A 10020-nucleotide genomic window follows, 5' to 3' on the forward strand; every position below is an offset into this window, starting at 1 on the left:
GGGCTCCAGAAACCCAAGGAAAAAGAGGCTAGGTGGCAAATGGTAAGACCAAGGTTGGGCATTGCTGGAAAAGCTTTAATCAAGGCGAACTATCAAGGGGTTCCCATTATCACCCAACCGCGTAAGGAACGCAAAATTCGGGAACATAACACCGATATGACGGAAACTAGGGCGGCAAGAGTGGAACAAAACACTAGGCGAGAGGCCGAGCTTTCCACCCTTTACCAAGTATATAGATGCATTAAGATAACAAGGCAATATAATGATATCCCAACAAGTAAATAATGTTCCAACAAGGAACGTTCTCCAATCTTCACCTGCAACTAGCACCCTATAAAAGGGGCTGAGCAAAGCGGTAACATAGCTAATCAACTGTTTGCTAGGACATGGTGGGTTAGAGGTTTGACATGGCAATTTGGGAGGCATGATAAGCAAGCGGTAGGCATCGTAGCATAGGCGTAGCAAAAGAGCGAGCATCTAGCAAAGCAAAGATAGTAGTGATTTCGAGGGTATGATCATCTTGCCTACAAAGTTGTCAGAGTTGATTGGATCCTCGAAAGCAAACTCAACGGGCTCCTCGTTAGCGAACTCGTCTCCCAGCTCTACCCAAACAAGACAAACAAGCAACAAGGACACAATCAACCACGTGCAAACTCAAACAACATGATGCAAACATGGTATGCTATGCGGGATGCAAAATGCAATGCAGATGCAAGATTTGACAAGGAAAGAATGAACCTGGCCTCAACCTGGAAATCCAAGTGAGCCACTGGAAAGATGAGATGAAATCGCTTGAAAACGATATAAAGAACGCCGCAATCGGAGTTACGGTTTGGAAATGGCAAGCAATTCAAATATGACCACGGTCTGCGATTTACAGCAAGTAGCCATCTAAATGCAACAAGAAGTACATGCTACAGCACCCAAACATGGCATCAAAATACATGGCAGGGATCCATTCATGAAGCTTAACAAAAGTCTAGCGCTGAGCTACGGCCAATTCATCCATTAACAGGTTCAAACAAGCATGGCAAAAATGCATTTGGTAAACATATTTCAGACTTAGTGAAATTAACACTTGTCTAGAATTTCAGATCAGATAGCACTCTTTGAAGCATGAAAACTATATGCTACAGGACCTGAACATGGCAAAGTAAAGCATGGCATGAAGCTACTCATAGAGCTCAACAAAAGTCCCTTAGTGACCTTGAGCCAAAAGGGATCAGAAAATACATTTGCAAGCATGTGAACATGGCAAAAACATAATCAGTTCTCAAACTTAGTGAAAACTGGAGCATGCTGAAACAGATATCAAGTAGGCATGTTTACGAGCTCGATGCACTCACTACAGAGCAAGTCATGACAATATAATCATGCACCCATCAAGAATACACAAAATACAAGCTATCCATGGCAAGAACAATAACATAGCATGCACGGATCAACTACAACAACCTCGGCAAAATTGCCAACAAGTAGACAATCTGCCCAGATTCACGAGATGGCAAAAGTAGAGCTCGATTGACTCAAGCTAGGGTGCTCCATAATTGCAAACAAAGACATGGATGGATAGAGCACTACAATTTTAACAAAACATCCTTACTGATCATCCTCAAAAGAGGCACGGATCACTAGGAAACAACATGAACATATGGCATAATGAGATAAACAGCTCAAGGACTTAGTGGAAATGCTAAGTCCCTGAAATCAGCATTAACGAATGCCCCACTTTGCAAGCTTGTGCTAGTCACCACACACATCACAAAAATACATGGGTTGCACCTCTGGATAGATGGCAAAACATATAACAAAACTCGGGGCATATCATGCACACATTAATCATGGCAAAAAATGACAAATATCTAATTGGAGCAGCAGATCTGACAAATATCTCAAATAGCATTCTTCTAACAGCATTTCGGGCATCAAGATGAACTCAAATGAAAAAGATGCAATGAGATGAAATGATATACTCTCTGAGACAAACATTTTGATATGCTATATGCCCAAAACGGAGCTACGAATGCAAAGTTATATCACGATGAACAGGAGCAAATTATTAGGGTTTTAGGCAAGGAAAGTCAACCGATCCAAATTTGGATCTGGACCTGGATCCGGTGCGCTTCCCGAGGTTCGTCCTCGCCGGAGATGAAGAACTCGCCGGAGTTCCGTTGCCGGGACGCTCGCCGGCGACGAGGAGGCGGCGGAGGAGGCGTTGGGGGCGGTGCGGTGCCCGAGCGGCGCCGGCTGGGTGCGGTGGGCGCGACGACCGAGGCAGCGCGTGCCGGTCGACGACGGAGGCGGCGTACGTTGGTGGCGGGCGGCGGCCGGTGGGCGTTGATGGTGGCGACCACCGGAGCGCGGGGAGATGGAGGCGGGCGCGGGCAGCGCGGCTCCGGGCCGGGAGGGCCTCCCGCGGGCTCGCCGGGCCGGCGGTGGAGGAAGGCGGCGGCGACACGTGGCAGGCGCGGATTGGCGCGGAGGTGGGGCGCGGACGTGTCCGGCCGGACGGACAATGTCCGGCGCGGCGGAGACGAATTTTTTAGGGTTTCGGGGGAGAAGGAGATCCGGATTTCGGAGGGGTTCTATTTATAGGCATAGAGGGAGCTAGGAGAGTCCAAATGAGGTGCGGTTTTCGGCCACGCGATCGTGATCGAACGCTCTAGATGATGGAGAGAGTTTTGGTGGGTTTTGGGCCAACTTGGAGGGGTGTTGGGCTGCAACACACACGAGGCCTTTTCGGTCCCTCGGTTAACCGTTGGAGCATCAAACGAAGTCCAAATGGTATGAAACTTGACAGACGGTCTACCGGTGGTAAACCAAGGCCGCTTGGCAAGTCTCGGTCCAATACGGAAATGTTTAATCCCCACACACGAAAGAAAGGTAGAAATGACCACCGGAGGAGAACGGAGCGCCGGAATGCAAAACGGACAACGGGGAAAAAGCTCGAATGCATGAGATGAACACGTATGCAAATGCAATGCACATGATGACATGATATGAGATGCATGACAACGATAACAACACACGAAGACAAAAACCCGAACCCGAGAAAATAAAATAACTTAACGCCGGAAACGGCAAGAGTTGGATTACATATTGGGAAAATCATATCCGGGGTGTTACAACACTCCAGCACTACGAAAGGATCTCGTCCCGAGATCTAGGACTGAAAGAACGCCGGGTACTCAGAATGGAGGTGATCCTTGCATTCGCAGGTAGCTTCACGGTCGGAATGGTGTGACCACTTGACTTTGAGGAATTTGATTGACTTGTTGCGAGTCTTGCGTTCAGTCTCTTCAAGAATAGCAACAGGGTGCTCACGATAAGAGAGATCTTCTTGGAGCTCAATGTCCTCGAAGTTGATGGTGCGGTCAGGAGTCTTGAAGCACTTTCGGAGCTGAGAGACATGGAACACGTCATGCACATTTGCAAAGTTTGAAGGAAGCTCGAGTTGATAGGCGAGGTCGCCTCTCTTGATGACAATCTTGAAAGGTCCCACGTATCTGGGGGCAAGCTTCCCTTTGATACCGAAGCGGCGAGTACCTTTCATTGGAGAGACGCGGAGGTAAACATGATCTCTGATCTCGAAAGCCAAATCACGGTGTTTACTATCATAGTAGCTCTTCTGGCGGGATTGGGCTGCTTTGAGGTTATCTCGAATGACTTTGCACATTTCCTCTGCCTCTGTGATTAAGTCATTACCCAAAAGCTGACGTTCACCGGTTTCAGACCAGTTGAGAGGGGTATGACACTTCCTGCCATACAGAATTTCAAATGGGGCCTTGCCCGAACTTGCTTGAAAACTGTTGTTGTAGGAGAATTTAGCATAAGGAAGACAATCCTCCCACTTCATGCCGAAGGAGATCACACAAGCCCTGAGCATATCTTCAAGAATCTGATTGACACGCTTGACTTGACTGCTAGTTTGAGGATGGAAAGCTGTGCTGAAGCGGATGTTGATGCCCATGGCCTTCTGAAAAGAATCCCAAAACTTGGAGGTAAAGATGCTGCCACGGTCTGAAGAGATCACTTGTGGAATACCGTGCAGAGAGACAATTCGAGAGGTATAGAGTTCCGCCAATTGAGCTGCAGTGATTGACTCCTTGATAGGCAGAAAGTGGGCCACTTTAGTGAGTTTGTCGATGACAACGAATATAGCATCATTGCCACGCTTGGACTTTGGACACCCAGTCACGAAGTCCATTTCAATGTGGTCGAACTTCCATTCTGGAATGGCAAGAGGTTGGAGGAGACCAGCTGGCCTTTGGTGTTCTGCCTTCACTCTTCTGCAAACATCACACTCATTCACGAATTGAGCAATCTCGCGCTTCATTCGAGTCCACCAATAAGCCTGCTTGAGGTCCTGATACATCTTCGTGCTCCCAGGGTGGATGGAGAGGAGAGAATTGTGAGCCTTGTTCATGATCACTTTATGAAGGTCACCTTTGGGCACAACAATACGATCCTCAAAGAAGAGAGTATCCTTGTCATCAAGGCGGTAGCACTTGTACTTGGGTTGACTCTTGGCAATCCCAATCTTCACCTTTTTCACCATAGCATCAAGAAGTTGGGCTTGGCGAATCTGGTCTTCCAAGGTAGGAGAGACTTGAAGGTTGGCGAGGAAACCTTGAGGAACAACTTGCAGATTAAGTTTGCGGAAAGCTTCACAAAGCTCGGGTTGATAAGGCTTGAGAATCAGACTGTTGCAGTAAGCCTTTCTACTCAATGCGTCAGCAATCACATTGGCCTTGCCTGGATTATACTCGATACTCGGATTATACTCTTGAATCATTTCGACCCATCGAGTTTGCCTGAGGTTGAGATTAGGCTGAGTGAAGATGTACTTGAGACTCTTGTGGTCAGTGAAGATGTCCACTTTTCTTCCCAATAAGAGATGTCTCCAAGTCAAAAGAGCATGCACAACTGCCGCCAACTCAAGATCATGAGTGGGGTAGTTCTTCTTGTTGGGCTTCAACTGGCGAGAGGTATAAGCCACAACTTTCTTCTCTTGCATCAACACTGCGCCGAGGCCTTGGAGAGAGGCATCGCAAAAGACCTCGTATGGCTTGGATTCATCAGGCGGAGTCAGAACTGGAGCAGTGACCAATTTCTCTTTCAAAGCATTGAAGGCAATGTCACACTCCGAAGACCAAACGTACTTGACGTGCTTCTGGAGAAGATTTGAGAGAGGCTTCGCGATCTTAGAAAAGTTTTCAGCGAATCTTCGACAGTAGCTTGCGAGACCGAGGAAGCTACGGAGTTGCTTCACGTTCTGAGGAGGTTCCCAATTCACAATTGCAGACACCTTCTCAGGATTCACCGCAATGCCCTTGGCAGAGATGATATGACCATGATAAAGAACCTCATCGAGCCAAAATTCACACTTGGAGAACTTGGCGTAGAACTGGTGTTCCCTGAGCTTATCGAGTACCAAACGCAAGTGCTTGGCATGATCTTCCTTGTTCTTTGAGAAAACCAGAATGTCGTCGAGATAGACCAAAACGAAGTCATTGGTGTAGGCGTTGAAGATGAAATTCATCATGCGAGAGAACGTCGGAGGAGTGTTGACGAGGCCAAAAGACATGACAGTGTATTCATATGACCCATAGCTTGTCCTGAAAGCCGTCTTGGGAATATGTTGCTCGCGGATTCGAATCTGATGATAACCCATACGGAGATCAAGCTTGGAGAATACTTGGGCACCCTTGAGTTGTTCGAACAGCTCGTTGATGTTGGGAAGTGGGTATTTGTTCTTGATGGTCTTCTTGTTCAATGGACGGTAATCAACACAAAGTCGGTCCGTTCCATCCTTCTTCTTCACAAAAAGAACACCACAACCCCACGGAGAAGAACTTGGTCGGATGAGCAGCAGCAGAAGAGCTAGGTCGGATGACACTACTCCTTCAATGCCATGTCGTCATTGGATTTACAAAAAGGTGGTGAGTGTGGCTAAAGCATTGGATTTACGACGAAGAGGAAAAGTCCACACATAATGAGAATAATCATCTAAAATCACCAAATAGTATAGATAGCCCGTGTTACTCGCAACGGGAGACGTCCAAACATCACTATGAATCAACTGAAACGGAAAAGTGGAAACTGAAGTAGACGCACTAAACGGAAGAAGCACGTGCTTGCCAAACGACAAGCCTCACAAGTATGCTCGTCAAGCTTATTACATGAGAAAGAAAAACTCCTAAGAATCTGACGCAAAACGGCGGGGTTGGGGTGGCCCAAGCGAGCATGCCAAAGGTCGACGCCGGTGGAGAGAGCGACGGGTGTGGAAGTGGAGGCGCCTGACACGTCCATTTTGCATCATGCTTTTATATCAATATTTATTGCATTATGGGATGTTATTTCACATTATGTCACAATACTTATGGCTATTCTCTCTTATTTTACAAGGTTTACATAAGGAGGGAGAATGCCGGCAGCTGGATTCTGGGCTGGAAAAGGAGCAAATATTAGAGACCTATTCTGCACAACTCCAAAAGTCCTGAAACTCCACGGAACACCTTATAATAAATAATGAAAAATCCTCGCCAAGGATGAAGACCAGGGGGCCCACACCCTTCTCACGAGGGTGGGGGTGCGCCCCCCTACCTCGTGGGCCCCCTGGTGGCTCTCCGATGACCATCTTCTCCTATATGAAGTCTTCCGTCGAGAAAAAAAATAATAAGCAACCTTTCGGGACGAAACTCCGCTGCCACGAGGCGGAACCTTGGCGGATCCAATCTAGAGCTCCGGCAGAGCTGTTCTGCCGGGGAAACTTCCCTCCCGGAGGGGGAAATCATCGCCATCGTCATCACCACCGCTCCTCTCATCGGGAGAGGGCAATCTCCATCAACATCTTCATCAGCACCATCTCATCTCAAAACCCTAGTTCATCTCTTGTATCCAATTCTTGTCTCCAAGTCCGGGATTGGTGCTAGTAGGTTGGTGGTAGTGTTAATTACTCCTTTTAGTTGATGCTAGTTGGTTTAATTGGTGGAAGATCATATGTTCAGATCCTATATGCATATTAATACCCCTCTGATTATGAACATGTTTATGCTTTGTGAGTAGTTATGTTTGTTCCTTAGGACAAGGGAGAAGTCTTGCTATTAGTAGTCATATGAATTTGGTATTCGTTCGATATTCTGATAAGATGTATGTTGTCTAGCCTCTAGTGGTGTTATGTGAACGTCGACTACATAACACTTCACCATTATTTGGGCCTAAAGGAAGGCATTGGGAAGTAATAAGTAGATGATGGGTTGCTAGAGTGACAGAAGCTTAAACCCTAGTTTATGCGTTGCTTCGTAAGGGGCTGATTTGGATCCATATGTTTCATGCTATGGTTAGGTTTACCTTAATACTTTTGTTGTAGTTGTGGATGCTTGCAATAGAGGTTAATCATAAGTGGGATGCTTGTTCAAGTAAGAACAGCACCCAAGCACCGGTCCACCCACATATCAAATTATCAAAGTACCGAACGCGAATCATATGAACGTGTTGAAAACTAGCTTGGCGATATTCCCATGTGTCCTTGGGAGCGCTTTTCCTTATATAAGAGTTTGTCCAGGCTTGTACTTTGCTACAAAAAGGATTGGGCCACCTTGTTGAACTTTATTTACTTTTGTTACTTGTTGCTCGTTACAAATTATCTTATCACAAAACTATCTGTTACCACTTATTTCAGTACTTGCAGAGAATACCTTGGTGAAAACCGTTTATCATTTCCTTCCGCTCCTCGTTGGGTTCGACACTCTTACTTATCGAAAGGACTACAATAGATCCCCTATACTTGTGGGTCATCAAGACTCTTTTCTGGCACCGTTGCCGGGGAGTGAAGCTCCTTTGGTAGGTGGAATTTGGTAAGGAAAAATTTATATAGTGTGCTGAAATTTACTGTCACTTGTTACTATGGAAAGTAATCCTCTGAGGGCTTGTTCGGGGTATATTCACCCCGACCAATAGAGCAAAGAGTTGCTCCTCAACCTACTGAACCTATTGAAAGTGAAATTCCTTATGAGTATCCTTCGAGTATAATAGAAAAACTGCTAGCTAATCCTTTTACAAGAGATGGAACAAAGCATCCTGATGAACACTTACTATATGTGGATGAAGTTTTTGGATTATTTAAGCTTGTAGGTATTCCCGATGATGTTGCTAAGAAGAAGGTCTTACCTTTATCTTTGAAGGGAGACGCATTGACATGGTATAGGCTATGTGATAATATGGGATCATGGAACTATAGAAGATTGAAATAGGAATTTCATCAAAAGTATTACCCTATGCATCTTGTTCATCGTGATCGCAATTATATATATAATTTTTGGCCTCACGAAGGAGAAAGCATCGCTCAAGCTTGGGGGAGGCTTAAATAAATGTTATATTCATGCCCCAATCATGAGCTTCCAAGAGAAACAATTCTTCAAAAAAATTATGCTCGGCTTTCTGAAAATAAACGCACCATGCTCTGAAGATTGGGACCTTTTATGATGAAGACTATTGGATTTAGATGGGATTTATTGGATAGAATTAAACGCAACTCTGAAGATTGGGACCTCGACAATGGTAAGGAGTCAGGTATGACACCTAAGTTTGATTGTGTTAAATCTTTTATGGATACCGATATTTTCCGTAAGTTTAGCACTAAATATGGACCTGATTCTGAAATAGTAGCTTCTTTATGTGAATCTTTTGCTACTTATGTTGATCTCCCTAAGGAGAAGTGGTTTAAATATCATCCTCCCATAGAAGTAAAAGTAGTTGCACCTATTAAGTTGAAGAAAAGACTTTCACTTATAATGATCCTATTGTTCCTACTTCTTATGTTGAGAAACCACCTTTCCCTGTTAGGATAAAGGATCATGCTAAAGCTTCAACTGTGGTTCATAAGAAGTAAAAGTAGTTGCACCTATTAAGTTGAAGAAAAGACTGTCACTTATAATGATCCTATTGTTCCTACTTCTTATGTTGAGAAACCACCTTTCCCTGTTAGGATAAAGGATCATGGTAAAGCTTCAACTGTGGTTCATAAAAAAAATATTAAAACATATACACCTCCTGAGCAAGTTAAAGTTGAACCTAATATTGCTATTGTTAAAGAGCTCTTGTCTGATAATATTGATGGGCATGTTATTTAGTTCTGCGGTGAAACTGCTAGAATAGCTAAACCTTGTGCTAAAGATAAACATGGACATGTGGTAGGCGTGCCTGTTATTTCTGTTAAAATAGGAGATCATTGTTATCATGGCTTATGTGATATGGGTGCTAGTGCTAGTGTTATACCTTATGACTTGTATAAAGAAATCAAGCATTAAATTGCACCTGCTGAGTTAGAAGATATTGATGTCACCATTAAACTTGCTAATAGAGATACTATTTCAGCAATGGGAATTGTTAGAGATGTTGAAGTCTTGTGCGGGAAAACTAAATATCCTGCTGATTTTCTTGTTCTTAGTTCTCCACAAGATAGCTTTTGTCCCATTATATTTGGTAGACCCTTATTGAATACAGTTAATGCTAGGATAGACTACGAAAAGAATGTTGTTACTATTGGCTTGGATGATTGATAACCCACAAGTATAGGGGATCGCAACAGCTTTCAAGGGTAGAGTATTCAACCCAAATTTATTGATTCGACACAAGGGGAGCCAAAGAATATTCTCAAGTATTAGCATATGAGTTGTCAATTCAACCACACCTGGAAACTTAGTATCTGCAGCAAAGTGTTTAGTAGCAAAGTAATATGATAGTGGTGGTAGCAGCAACAAAAGTAAAGACAACAAAAGTAATGTTTTTGGTATTTTGTAGTGATTGTAACAGTAGCAACGGGAAAGTAAAATAAGCGAGAACCAGTATATGGAAAACTCGTAGGCACCGGATCAGTGATGGATAATTATGCCGGATGCGGTTCATCATGTAACAGTCATAACATAGGGTGACACAGAACTAGCTCCAATTCATCAATGTAATGTAGGCATGTATTCCGTATATAGTAATACGTGCTTATGGAAAAGAACTAGCATG

Source organism: Triticum dicoccoides, chromosome 3A (genome assembly GCF_002162155.2).
Source record: "Triticum dicoccoides isolate Atlit2015 ecotype Zavitan chromosome 3A, WEW_v2.0, whole genome shotgun sequence".
Classification (NCBI taxonomy): domain Eukaryota; kingdom Viridiplantae; phylum Streptophyta; class Magnoliopsida; order Poales; family Poaceae; genus Triticum; species Triticum dicoccoides.